The 12733-nt window shown below is 44.8% G+C and overlaps 1 pseudogene; it reads left to right on the forward strand.

The window, feature by feature from the left end:
- LOC141157692 (calcium-activated chloride channel regulator 1-like) overlaps nt 1-12733 on the forward strand; it is a 310073-nt pseudogene that overhangs the window by 277379 nt on the left and 19961 nt on the right.

Genomic DNA, 12733 nt, shown 5'->3' on the forward strand with positions numbered 1-12733 from the left:
CTTTTTGGCCTTCCAATCTGGATAAATGGCCGGAGCTAGCCACTTACGCCTTAGAGATCTTGTCATGCCCCGCAGCCAGCGTTCTGTCTGAACGTGTGTTCAGCGCTGCTGGTGGTGTGCTGACAGATAAGCGTACGCGGCTCTCCACTGATAATGTAGACAGACTCACGTTCATAAAGATGAACAAATCATGGATCCGAAATGACTTTTCTACCCCTGTGTCATCCTGGGGAGAGTAAAAGCTTGATGATTGGTTAAAATCACACTACCAACCGTTTTAAGCTTTCAAATTACTAATCATGTTTATCTGTATCTTGGCTGGAAAATAATTTGGGCTTTGTAGCAGTGTGCAGCACTGATTCTATTAGGCCATCTATAATAAGCTCCACCAGATTTAAAATTACTAATCATGTTTATCTGTATCTTGACTGGAAAATAATTTGGGCTTTATAGCAGTGTGCAGCACTGATCCTATTAGGCCATCTATACTAAGCTCCACCAGATTTAAAATTAATAATAATTTTTAGCTGCATCTAGCCCGGAAAATAATTTTGGGGCTCCGAGATGCGCAAGACACATAAGTGCCTTCTTGCTGCACTACTTGCAACATGACCCTCATATTGTCAGAATTCGAAGTAAATCATGACTACTGGGTTGCCACACTCTTAGATCCCCTTTTCATTTTAATAAAGACCAAAAAAATGGTCATTTTTGAAATTATAAGCATTAGCAGGTTATTAGAAACTGAAATCAAACAGTTTTCAACTCAAAACTTTATTCTAGGTGATGTTACATTTTCACATAGGACCCCTTGTTCGAAAGGAGCTTCTGAACTCTCTCGTCCATTGAATTTGTCAGGTTTTGGATGGTTTCTGCTTCAATTGTTTTGCATGAGGACAGAATACCCTCCCAGAGCTGTTGCTTAGATGTGAACTGCCTCCCGCCATCATAGACACTCCTTTTGATGATGCTCCAGAGGTTCTGAATGGGGTAGAGGTCAGGGGAGCATGGGGGTCACACCATAAGTTTGTCCCCTTTTATGCCCATATCAGCCAGAGATGCAGATGTTTTATGTGCAGCATGAGATGGTGCATTATCATGCAAAAAAATGATCTTGCTGTGAAATACATGGTTCTTCTTCTTGAACCATGGCAGGAAGTGCTGTTTGAGAAAATCCACATACATTATGGAGTTCATCTTTAGCGCCTTCAGGGATCCTAAAGGGGCCGACAATCTCTCTCCCCATGATTCCAGCCCAAAACATTACTCCACCTCCTCCTTGTTGGCGCTGTAGCCGTGTTTGCGTGGGGTGTCCATCAACCAGCCATCCTCCACTCCATCCATCTGGACCATCGAGCGCTGCACGGCACTCATCCGTAAACAAAACAGTTTTGAAATCAGTCTTCATGTAATGTTTGGCCCACTGGAGCCGTTTCTGCTTGTGTGAAGTGGATAGAGGAGGTCGACAGGATGGCGTATGCACAGCTGCAAACCTCTGAAGGACCCTGCATCTTGTTGTTCGGGGGACGTTGGAGGCACCAGCAGCTTCAAAAACTTGTCTGCTGCTATGACAAGGCTTTTTTGCCGCTGCTCTTTTAACCTGACGTAATTGCCTGTAGGAAAGAGTCCTCAATTTGCCCTTATCAGCACGCACACGTGTGTACTGTGAATCAGCTACATACTTCTTGATTGCCAAGACACTTCATCCTGATCATCGCACAATGTTGATTGTAGTCATGCCTTGACCTAAACACTCCACAATTTGTTGCTTCTCAGCAGCCGACACATCCTTTTTCTTTCCCATTTTGGCAGAAAATGTAGGCTGCTTAATAATGTGAGACAGCCTTCTTAAGTAGTCTTGCCTTTCATTGGACACACCTGCCAAACTAATTAGCACAGGTGTCTGCAATTGCTTACAGTGATATAAAGAGCCCTGACACAGATCACCATCAATGAGTTTAACTGACAAACAAACAAATTCTTCCCTTATCACTCCTAAACACTTTTTGCATAATAATTTGGAACACAGTGTACATGTGCTTTTCCACAAAACACCAGTGGTTCACGTAGTGAATCTTACAGTTCTAACTTGCCAACCGTGGTCTGTATGGAGTTGTTCAATAAAGGGCCCAAAATTAAGATAACATAGATGGGAGAGGTCTCTATGAATAGGAATTCCTAAGTATTTGATACCCTGTGAGGGCCAGGCAAAGGGAAAGTTGGACTGGATAGAATCCTATATGGATTTGGGGAGGGAGACATTGAGGGCCTCAGACTTTGCTGCATTGATTTTAAAATTTGACCATGTAACAAAGTGATCTATTTCAGCCATAACAGCATGGATGGATATATGTGATTGAGTGATATATACTAGGACATTATCAGCAAATAGAGAGCACTTGTACTCGGTGCCTCCCACCTCAATCCACCTAATATTGGGGTTATGGCGAATTGATGAGAGCAGGTGCTCCGTCACTAGAATGTATAAGAGAGGGGACAGAGGACATCCCTGCCTTGTCCCATTGGTGATTGTGAAAGGTGATGAAAATGTTCTGATGCACCCCCTGGGCCTTGGGACAACCGGAGCCGGACCCTTTTTGGTGGATGCTGGTGGTTGTAGTCTTCGTGGCGGCGACCCGGTTCCGTGGCTCAGGGTGGTCAAACCAGTGGCGGAACTATTTATGTGATTTTGATGTTTAAATGTCCGACTACGCCACCCGTGGATTGCGGTCAGAGTGAACCGCCGCTGCAGGGCAGACCGCTGAGGCTGGTGTTGTGGGTGCAGCAGAGCGTAGCATAACTCCCCACGGGAGGAGTATAGCCTCAGTGCAGTGTATGCGGAGGATGGGGGTGATGGTGCAGGGCAGCAGCAGTAACGACACGGAGTCAGTGATGCAGTCCAGGGCCTTTACTCACAGTTCTTATTATCCAGACCACGTCTGCAGGTAACGGCTGCCCACGTCGTACTGTGCTCACCAGGTGAGGGGCTCAGACAACTCCCAGATAACTTTGGAGCGCTTCACAGGAACCCTTTTGTGTGTCCTTTGTCTGGCCTTTCTTACCAACCCTTCTGTCCGGCTGCCTCGGGCCTCCTCTTGGTAAACTTGGCGCCAGTTTCCCTGACCCTATGTGGTGCCTTCCTAGCGGGTGTAGCGAGGGGCTGCACCACATAAAATGTCACAGCCTCCGGTTTCTAGCTGAGGGTCGTTTCCTGCCTCCACTAGTTTCGGGGACCGGTCTCCCCCTTTGGCCTGACCCCTCCATGCAGGTGGATTCGGGCGTGCGGTGGTGACTCGCCCGTCCGCACCCCTGGGATCCCTTCATTCCTCGTTCCTGGAGCCCTCTCCGCTCCTCTTCCTTCCTTCTCCCTCTTCCAGACCTGGGCCTCTGTTACTAGGCCCACCTCCGGAGCAGAGCTCATGCAGAGCCCCTGCTCCCTGCCACTTCTGCTCAGACTTCTCTGCACTGAACTAAGATGGTGCCCACCTTTTATACTCCCTTCTCAATGCACCCAGGAACTGCTTCCTCCCTGCTCCTGCACTACAGGGTTCCTCTTCCTCAGTGTTCCCTCCCCCCACTCCAGCCAGGGACAGGGACTGTCGTGCCCATCTCAGAGGCATATTGGTCGCCCTGCCCCACGGCAATGTGGTGTAATGCATGCAGGTGTCGGGTCCTGATCCACACTCCATCCTTATCTGAGAGTGAGATATCACACCTCTGGGTGAGGTGCAATACCTCTGTAGCAACCGAGCCCTCAGGGTGCTACAGTTCCATTTATCTTCAGCCTAGGTGACGTATTGTGATACAGGGCCGTGATTTTACCCCTAGCTTTTTAAGAGAATCATATATGGCGTGCCAGGAGACTCTATGGAATGCTTTCTCAGCATCCAACGAGAGTATCTAATTACAAATTTTTAACGGCATCTAGCCCAGGAAATAGTTTGTGCCTAGTAGCAGTGTCTGCTAGTCAGCGGATTATCCCGGCTGTTAAGCAAGCTACACCACCTGTAGTTTGGACACTTAATTTTTTCAAAGGAAATGCTTCGGGACCACGGGATACTCAGTGAAGAGCATCAGGAGGCACCCCAAGGCATAGGGGCTGGGACTGGCAGTAGGATGCCTTGCGGTGGACAGCCGAGCTCGATCCTTATAAAAGCTTTTTAACTGCAGCAGCTTTAGTGGACGCTACTGGAGCTGGAATTACGCGGCTGCTGGCATGAGACTTGCCCTCCAATAGATCCTTGTAAATGGATTTAAAGTGTATTCATTCAAATTAGAGAGACAATTTAAATTAAAAGCTTAGAGCTGCCTCCACCACAGGGGGGCTCGCTCGACCCACCAGCGGACAGGCACCAGTATTGGGAGAGGGGGGCTGGCCGTCAGGGTTCACCGCGGCTCTGGCACAAACCCGGCGACACGGAGGTGGCACGGGCAGGAGCGGACTGAACGTGTCGGCTTCTCACTTTTTGGATTTTAGAAGGGCATGACATGCCTATATCTGTGTCTCCCCCTCCTTTTACTCCTTCACCTCTTTTCTTTTCGCATGACTATATGTACTTGTCACTTTTCCATGTGTTAGTTGTGTCTTCTGAGCAGTTTGTCAGCTCTTGGACACCTTTGAAGGTGTTTTCTATGTGTTTCTATGTGTTTTTGTTTGCCTGCCATAGGTTTTAACGGTGTTCGAAGGTGTTCGACGAACAGTTCGGCGAACACACGGGTGTTCGACGAACCGAACCGAACTCGAACACTACGGGGGTGGCTCAACACTAGTTGGGAGTGTAATCACCATTGCAAAGGGAGTGTTTTTGTATGAATGGCATAGAGATCGGGTGGGAAGTCATTCACCCTATCTCCCCTCAGGGTATGGCTGAGCTAGGTTAAATGCTCAGTCCCTATTTTTTTTCTGGTGTTGTTTGTTAGTAGAGGCAAGGTCACAGACTGAAAAGCCATAGCTCAAGAGGAGCTGAAGGCTGTGCTACAACCTGTGTGGGGGGAACCCCACACTCCTATGGACTCTGCTTTCATTTATCTTTTGTTTTGCCGTTATGCCAGGAAGGCCATGTTTATTTTGCTGAATCTGCAGAGTTTTATGCCATACAATAAACCTGCAGAGGAAACCGTGTCCTGAGTCTACTTCTGAGAACAGCCGAGTGAGTTGCCTTTCCACAGTTGGTGCGAGAGTGCGTGCAAGATTCCAGGAACACGTGTACCTGCCACAGAGAGATGTCCGGCAGCATGGAGGAGCTCCATAAGCACTTGTTCCATAGTCGTCTTACCACAATAGTTTCATTGAGGATTTGGGAATTCCGATCTAGAATTTAAATGAATGGTGACTGTTCATCGATAGCTCAAAGTGGAGGTTAAAGTGTGTCCTCCTCCATAATGGTAATTTATTTGGTGCAATCCCAATTGACTATTCAGTTTCTCTTTGTGAAGAATACAGAGACATAAAGAGAGTCACTGAGTTGTTGCAATATCACATACACAATTGGATCAAATGTTTTACCTTAAAATGGTATTCTTACTTCTTGGTCAGCAACGCAAATACACAAAGTATCCTTATTTTCTGTGTATGTGGGACAGCAGTGCACGTGAGAAGCCCTGGATGGAGAGAAATTGGCCTCCAAGATCTGACCTCAAACCTTGTAATCCAAACTTTGTACATGAACCACTTATTGACAGAAAGAAAATTATATTCCCACCTCTGCATATGAAACTGGGTCTTCTGAAGCAATTCAGTCAACTTTACCAGCTGAAGGAGATTGTTTAAAGTAGCTCATTTTGGCATGTCCTGGCCTGTCATTTTAAAAAATGAAAGCTGACCGGTGTGTTTGATGGTCCACAGATTCGGCAGGTTATCAAAGATGAACATTTCATCAGGACAATGTCAGAACTTCAAAAGAATGGTTGGTTATCATTCAGAGACCTAATCAAGGACTTTCTTGAAAATATATGAGCAAACAATTACACCAAATTGTCCAGAAACTCTTGGAGAGCTACAAAATACTTGTTTGAAATATGAGCATCCAGGTGCATTTTCTGCATAGCCATCTTGCTAACTTCCCTGAAAACCTTGGTGCAGTGAGTGATGAGCAAGGTGAACGATTCCACAAAGATTTGAAGGTCATGGAGGGATGGTATCAGAGTAGATGGAATGTTTACAATGATAGCTGACTATTGGAGCATCAGGTGAGATTGTCCACAGATTGAAGACTCCAGGAAAAGTGTACACTTTTACCTTAACTGCTACCTAACTTTACTACTTGCACACAATTTGACTTACATTAAAAATATATCCTTCCTATGAACAAAATAGTTTTAAATGAACATTACATTCAGGTGATTTTTTGCATTATTTTCCATTGTATATACCTTTTGTATGGTTTTAGAGACAAAAGGAAGAGAAAAACTGGGGTCTCTTTTGGATTCAGAAGCCATAAGTTAGTCAAAAACAAGTGTCAGATTTAACTCAATGAAAATTGTATTCACCAGTGATAATCGGACCGATTTTCTCAGATTAGAGAAAATCGATCGCGTGACCCTAGCCTAAGGAGAAGCCATTGTTTGTGCTCTCATTTTAGTTTGCTGGTCAGCACAATAGCTGAAATCATTCTACTGCCCATGTACAATATTATTAGGGGGGAGAACTTTGTTTTCTCTTACTAACATAACATGTTTCTTTTTCTCTGTAATATCAAGCAACTTACAAAAATAAATACACACATCTATATTATATACTATATATCACTTTAAACTATAATATACTGTGTATATTGTATTTTTGATTGAGAACTACAACTACAAAATTCCATTATTCAAAATGACCCAAACTGTTAGTGAGGCATAATAATGCTAATATTAGAATTTTTTTTTGCATATTTCATGCTTTACAATGCTACAAATTTACAGCATTCCTGAAACAAAATCTTCAACAAAAATTGCATAATTTACTGTGAATTTTGCCATTGTAGATTTCACTACATATTTTTCATAGCAGAAAATTTGCAGCATTTTCATCTCGTGTGAACGTACCCTAAAACTTGACTTCATCCTGATGATTATTATTACTTGTTCTAACAGGTGCTGACAATGTTAAGGATGATGGAATCTATTCAAGGTACTTTACATCTTTCACCGTAAGTGGAAGATACAGCTTAAAAGTTCGGGTTGAGAGTAGAAACAGCAGTCAAGCAATAGTCCCTACAAATCGGGCTTTTTATATACCTGCATATGAAGAAAATGGTAAGGCAAAATATTAATTGTTCCCAAATACTTGTTGATATAATCTGTCATACTACAGGAGAGCTGAGAACCAACCTTTTATATGCACCTTCCATCCTACATAAATGCCAACTGTAAAACTAAGTATATCCACTTTGAAGTATATGGTTATACGTATTAGGATGCAATAAAAAAAAATTGACTCTTAGAAGGTGTTAAAATTAGGTAAATTCAACCTCAGGTGAACAGCATATGACAAATTGCACAGTGTAAATTCGGTTGAGGTCTGGACATTGGCCAGGCCATTTCAACACACTGGATTCTTTTCTTTTTCAGCTTTTCTAATTTTTCTTAAATGAGTTACATTTGTCACTTCGTCATGACGCCGAAAATATGTCTCCCAATACTGTAGGACCTATTCTGTTCACAAAAGCCCTAATATTCATAACTGGAGTCCAGGCTCAAAGCAGTCTGCTTGCAGTTCTCTGAATATAGAGGGGCAAGGGTGATAAGTCTACTGGACATAAATCTGTCGCTCTGCAAGCTGTGAGTGGACTTCGCGCCTGCAATGTATCAGATAACCCACATTAATTAACTGTTCACAGCAGGTGGGTCCCAGCTGCATTGGGATCATGTGGAGGGTTTTAGAGTGTGAGCTCTTTTTCCTTCAATTTATGATGAAGCCATGCATCGATCCTCAATATGAGGATGACAGATTTTATGAGGAATCGGTATTGACTGGCTGTATTTGGCTTTTGCCAAACCTGATGCAGACTATTATGGCCAAACTGATTCACTTTGGTCGCATTCCTCTTTATAATATTGTTCTAGAAATCTTTTGGTTGGTTTAGATGCAACTTTGCAAACTTTAGGTGTTCTGCCATGTTCTTTTTAGAAAGAAAAGGCTTTTTCCTGATAACCCTTCCATTCAAGCCATTCTTATTCAGTCATTTTGGAATTGTACAGTCATGAACTTTAACATTTAACATGCTAACTGAGGCCTTTTGAGACTGTGGTATAGCTCTTTGGTTTTTTACATTTTGTCTGAGCATTGCACAATCTGATCTTGGCTTGAGGTGAATTATTACCTGTGACTAGGAAAATTTTCAACTGTCTTTAATATTTTCCACTTGTGAAAAATCTTTCCAACTGTATAATGATGAACTCCAAATTATTTGGTAATAATCGTATAACCCTTCCCAGACTGAGGTACAACAATAATTGCGTCTCTAAAAGCATTGCTGATGTCTATTCTTCTTGGTGCTATGTTAACACACACCTGAATGCTCCAGACCAGCAGACTGCCTAAACTTGTGATTTGAATTAGTTGGTGATACTTGCTGGTGAACAATTAATCAAGGACTTTTGATTACCAGTACCTAGCTGCTACATATCCTCTTAATTTCTATGGAAGCAGTTACAATTAAATTAGTTTTTCACGCACTGCTTATGTATTTGGCCTAGTTTCTCTTAAACAAATAATGACACAGTGTAATTTGTCATTTGTTATAGTTGTTCATCTGAGTTTGTATTTACCTAATTTTAGAACCTCCTAAGGACCTGATATATTTTCATTATGTTGTGATTAGTGTTGAGCATTCCGATACTGAAATATCGGGTATCGACCGAAATTCGCGGTATCGGAGTTCCGATACTGAGTTCCGATACTTTTAGAATATCGAATACGGGAATCGGAAGTTCCCATAATGCCTGCGCTCTGCAGTGTCTCTGAAGGATGACAAGCTGGATGACAGCGCTCAGCTTACTGTACTTGTCATTTAGGGTTAAAGGATTTATTTAAAAAAATAGTGTTTTCATGCACCGTCTCTTTTAAAAAGCCGGCCAGCAATTCATCAGCGGCATACACTGGTACCCGACAATTTAGAATAGAAAGAATAGAGCATCACACATAGATTAGATAGATAGAAACAGGTCAGTCACATATATAATAAGTACAGTGACAGTGTTGATTACTGTACTTGTCATTTAGTGTTAAAATAAAGGATTTATTAAAAAAAAAATTGGCGTGGGGTTCCCCGTAATTTTAGTCTCTAGTAGAGAGTACTAGAGACTAGTACTAGTAGAGTACTGTCACTGTACTTCTTATATATGTGACTGACATGTTTCTATCTAATCTATGTGTGATGCTCTATTCTTTCTGTTCTAAATTGTTGGGTATCGGTGTATGCCGCTGCTGAATTGCCGGCTTTTCATGTAATACATTCTACATTATTCTTAGTTGTTTTCCTTCATGTAGAATTAATCTACAAGGAAAGAAAGGGTTTATTTTCATTTCGATATTTGTGTCCCATTGACTTGCATTGGTTTCCGGTATCGGAATCAGCGATATCCAATATTTTTTGGGTATCAGTCCGATCCAATCCGATCCGATATTTCCTGATATCGGAAGGTATCGCTCAACACTAGTTATGATACATAAAACCATAAAACACAGAGGAATGTACTATGTTTTTCTCAGGCTTCTAGGCGAGTTCATGTTCTATCAGCCAGAAGACTACCACCCATAAGAGTTCTTCCACTTGAATTACAACCAAAGATTCAAATTAAGCTTAATCTGATGTTAAAAAAAAAAAAAAAAAATACTTATATTCTCCTCACCGCTCACCTCTCCGATCCTCACAGTCACCCATCCACTCCTCACCACGTCTTCAGATAGTCACCTCTCAAGCTAGACCGGGACTTCCAGCTTTGATGTGGCCCCGGGAGAGTTCTGAGCATGTGTAATGACTCCATAAATTTCATGCGCTTGCACAGAACCCTTCCAGGCCTTCATCAAAGCCAGATGTCCAGTGTGAGAGGCCTGAGGATTTCAGCGAAAGCCAATCTGAACATGCGGTCAGGGCTGAACAGGTGATGTGGAGGGATGGGAGAGGTGAGTGGTAACATGAGTATAAGGATTATTTTTCTTTATTTTGATGGCCTTTTATGCCTTTTAGGCCAGTGACTTCCATTTTGCTGAATTTGCACAGAAGAAAATTACAAAAAATCAGCATTTTTGCAAATGTGGATTTTTGTAAAAGTTTGAGTAGAATTCAGTTCCATTCAAATTTATTTACTCATCTCTAATTGCTAAACATTAGTGTTGAGCCACCCCCGTAGTGTTCGAGTTCGGTTCGGTTCGTCGAACACCCGTGTGTTCGCCGAACTGTTCGTCGAACTGTTCGTCGAACACCTTCGAACACCGTTAAAACCAATGGCAGGCAAACAAAAACACATAGAAATACATAGAAAACACCTTCAAAGGTGTCCAAAAGCTGACAAACTGCTCAGAAGACACAACTAACACATGGAAAAGTGACAAGTACATATAGTCATGCGAAAAGAAAAGAGGTGGAGGAGTAAAAGGAGGGGGAGACACAGATATAGGCATGTCATGCCCTTCTAAAATCCAAAAAGTGAGAAGCCGAGACGGCCAGTCCGCTCCTGCCCGTGCCACCTCCGTGTCGCCGGGTTTGTGCCAGAGCCGCGGTGAACCCTGACGGCCAGCCCCCCTCTCCCAATACTGGTGCCTGTCCGCTGGTGGGTCGAGAGAGCCCCCCTGTGGTGGAGGCAGCTCTAAGCTTTTTAATTTAAATTGTCCCTCTAATTTGAATGAATACACTTTAAATCCATTTACAAGGATCTATTGGAGGGCAAGTCTCATGCCAGCAGCCGCGTAATTCCAGCTCCAGTAGCGTCCACTAAAGCTGCTGCAGTTAAAAAGCTTTTATAAGGATCGAGCTCGGCTGTCCACCGCAAGGCATCCTAGTGCCAGTCCCAGCCCCTATGCCTTGGGGTGCCTCCTGATGCTCTTCACTAAGTATCCCGTGGTCCCGAAGCATTTCCTTTGAAAAAATTAAGTGTCCAAACTACAGGTGGTGTAGCTTGCTTAACAGCCGGGATAATCCGCTGACTAGCAGACACTGCTACTAGGCACAAAGTATTTCCTGGGCTAGATGCAGTTAAAAATTTGTAAGTAGATACTCTCGTTGGATGCTGAGAAAGCATTCCATAGAGTCTCCTGGCACGCCATATATGATTCTCTTAAAAAGCTTGGGGTAGGGGTCTAGGGGACCCTTTTATAGCCAAAATCACGGCCCTGTATCACAATACGTCACCTAGGCTGAAGATAAATGGAACTGTAGCACCGAGGGCTCGGTTGCTACAGACGTATTGCACCTCACCCAGAGGTGTGATATCTCACTCTCAGATAAGGATGGAGTGTGGATCAGGACCCGACACCTGCATGCATTACACCACATTGCCGTGGGGCAGGGCGACCAATATGCCCCTGAGATGGGCACGACAGTCCCTGTCCCTGGCTGGAGTGGGGGGAGGGAACACTGAGGAAGGGGAACCCTGCAGTGCAGGAGCAGGGAGGAAGCAGTTCCTGGGTGCATTGAGAAGGGAGTATAAAAGGTGGGCACCATCTTAGTTCAGTGCAGAGAAGTCTGAGCAGAAGTGGCAGGGAGCAGGGGCTCTGCATGAGCTCTGCTCCGGAGGCGGGCCTAGTAACAGAGGCCCAGGCCTGCAAGAGGGAGAAGGAAGGAAGAGGAGCGGAGAAGGCTCCAGGAACGAGGAATGAAGGGATCCCAGGGGTGCGGATGGGCGAGTCGCCACCGCACGCCCGAATCCACCTGCGTGGAGGGGTCAGGCCAAAGGGGGAGACCGGTCCCCGAACTAGTGGAGGCAGGAAACGACCTTCAGCTAGAAACCGGAGGCTCTGACATTTTATGTGGCGCAGCCCCTTGCTCCACCCGCTAGGAAGGCACCACATAGGGTCAGGGAAACTGGCGCCAAGTTTACCAAGAGGAGGCCCGAGGCAGCCGGACAGAAGTGTTGGTAAGAAAGGCCAGACAAAGGACACACAAAGGGGGTCCTGTGAAGCGCTCCAAAGTTATCTGGGAGTTGTCTGAGCCCCTCACCTGGTGAGCACAGTACGACGTGGGCAGCCGTTACCTGCAGACCTGGTCTGGATAATAAGAACTGTGAGTAAAGGCCCTGAACTGCATCACTGACTCCATGTCGTTACTGCTGCTGCCCTGCACCATCACCCCCATCCTCCGCATACACTGCCCTGAGGCTATACTCCTCCCGTGGGGAGTTATGCTACGCTCTGCTGCACCCACAACACCAGCCTTAGCGGTCTGCCCTGTAGCGGCGGTTCACTCTGACCGCAATCCACGGGTGGCGTAGTCGGACATTTAAACATCAAAACCACATAAATAGTTCCGCCACTGGTTTGACCGCCCTGAGCCACGGAACCGGATCACCGCCACGAAGACTACAACCACCAGCATCCACCAAAAAGGGTCCGGCTCCGGGTGTCCCAAGGCCCAGGGGGTGCGTCAGAACATTTTCATCACCTTACACAATCACCAATGGGACAAGGCAGGGATGTCCTCTGTCCCCTCTCTTATACATCCTAGTGACGGAGCACCTGCTCTCATCAATTCGCCATAACCCCAATATTAGGTGGATTGAGGTGGGAGGCACCGAGTACAAGTGCTCT

The sequence above is a fragment of the Phyllobates terribilis genome, unplaced genomic scaffold (genome assembly GCF_046119375.1).
Source record: "Phyllobates terribilis strain yellow unplaced genomic scaffold, ASM4611937v1 Scaffold_8__6_contigs__length_399053987, whole genome shotgun sequence".
NCBI lineage: Eukaryota > Metazoa > Chordata > Amphibia > Anura > Dendrobatidae > Phyllobates > Phyllobates terribilis.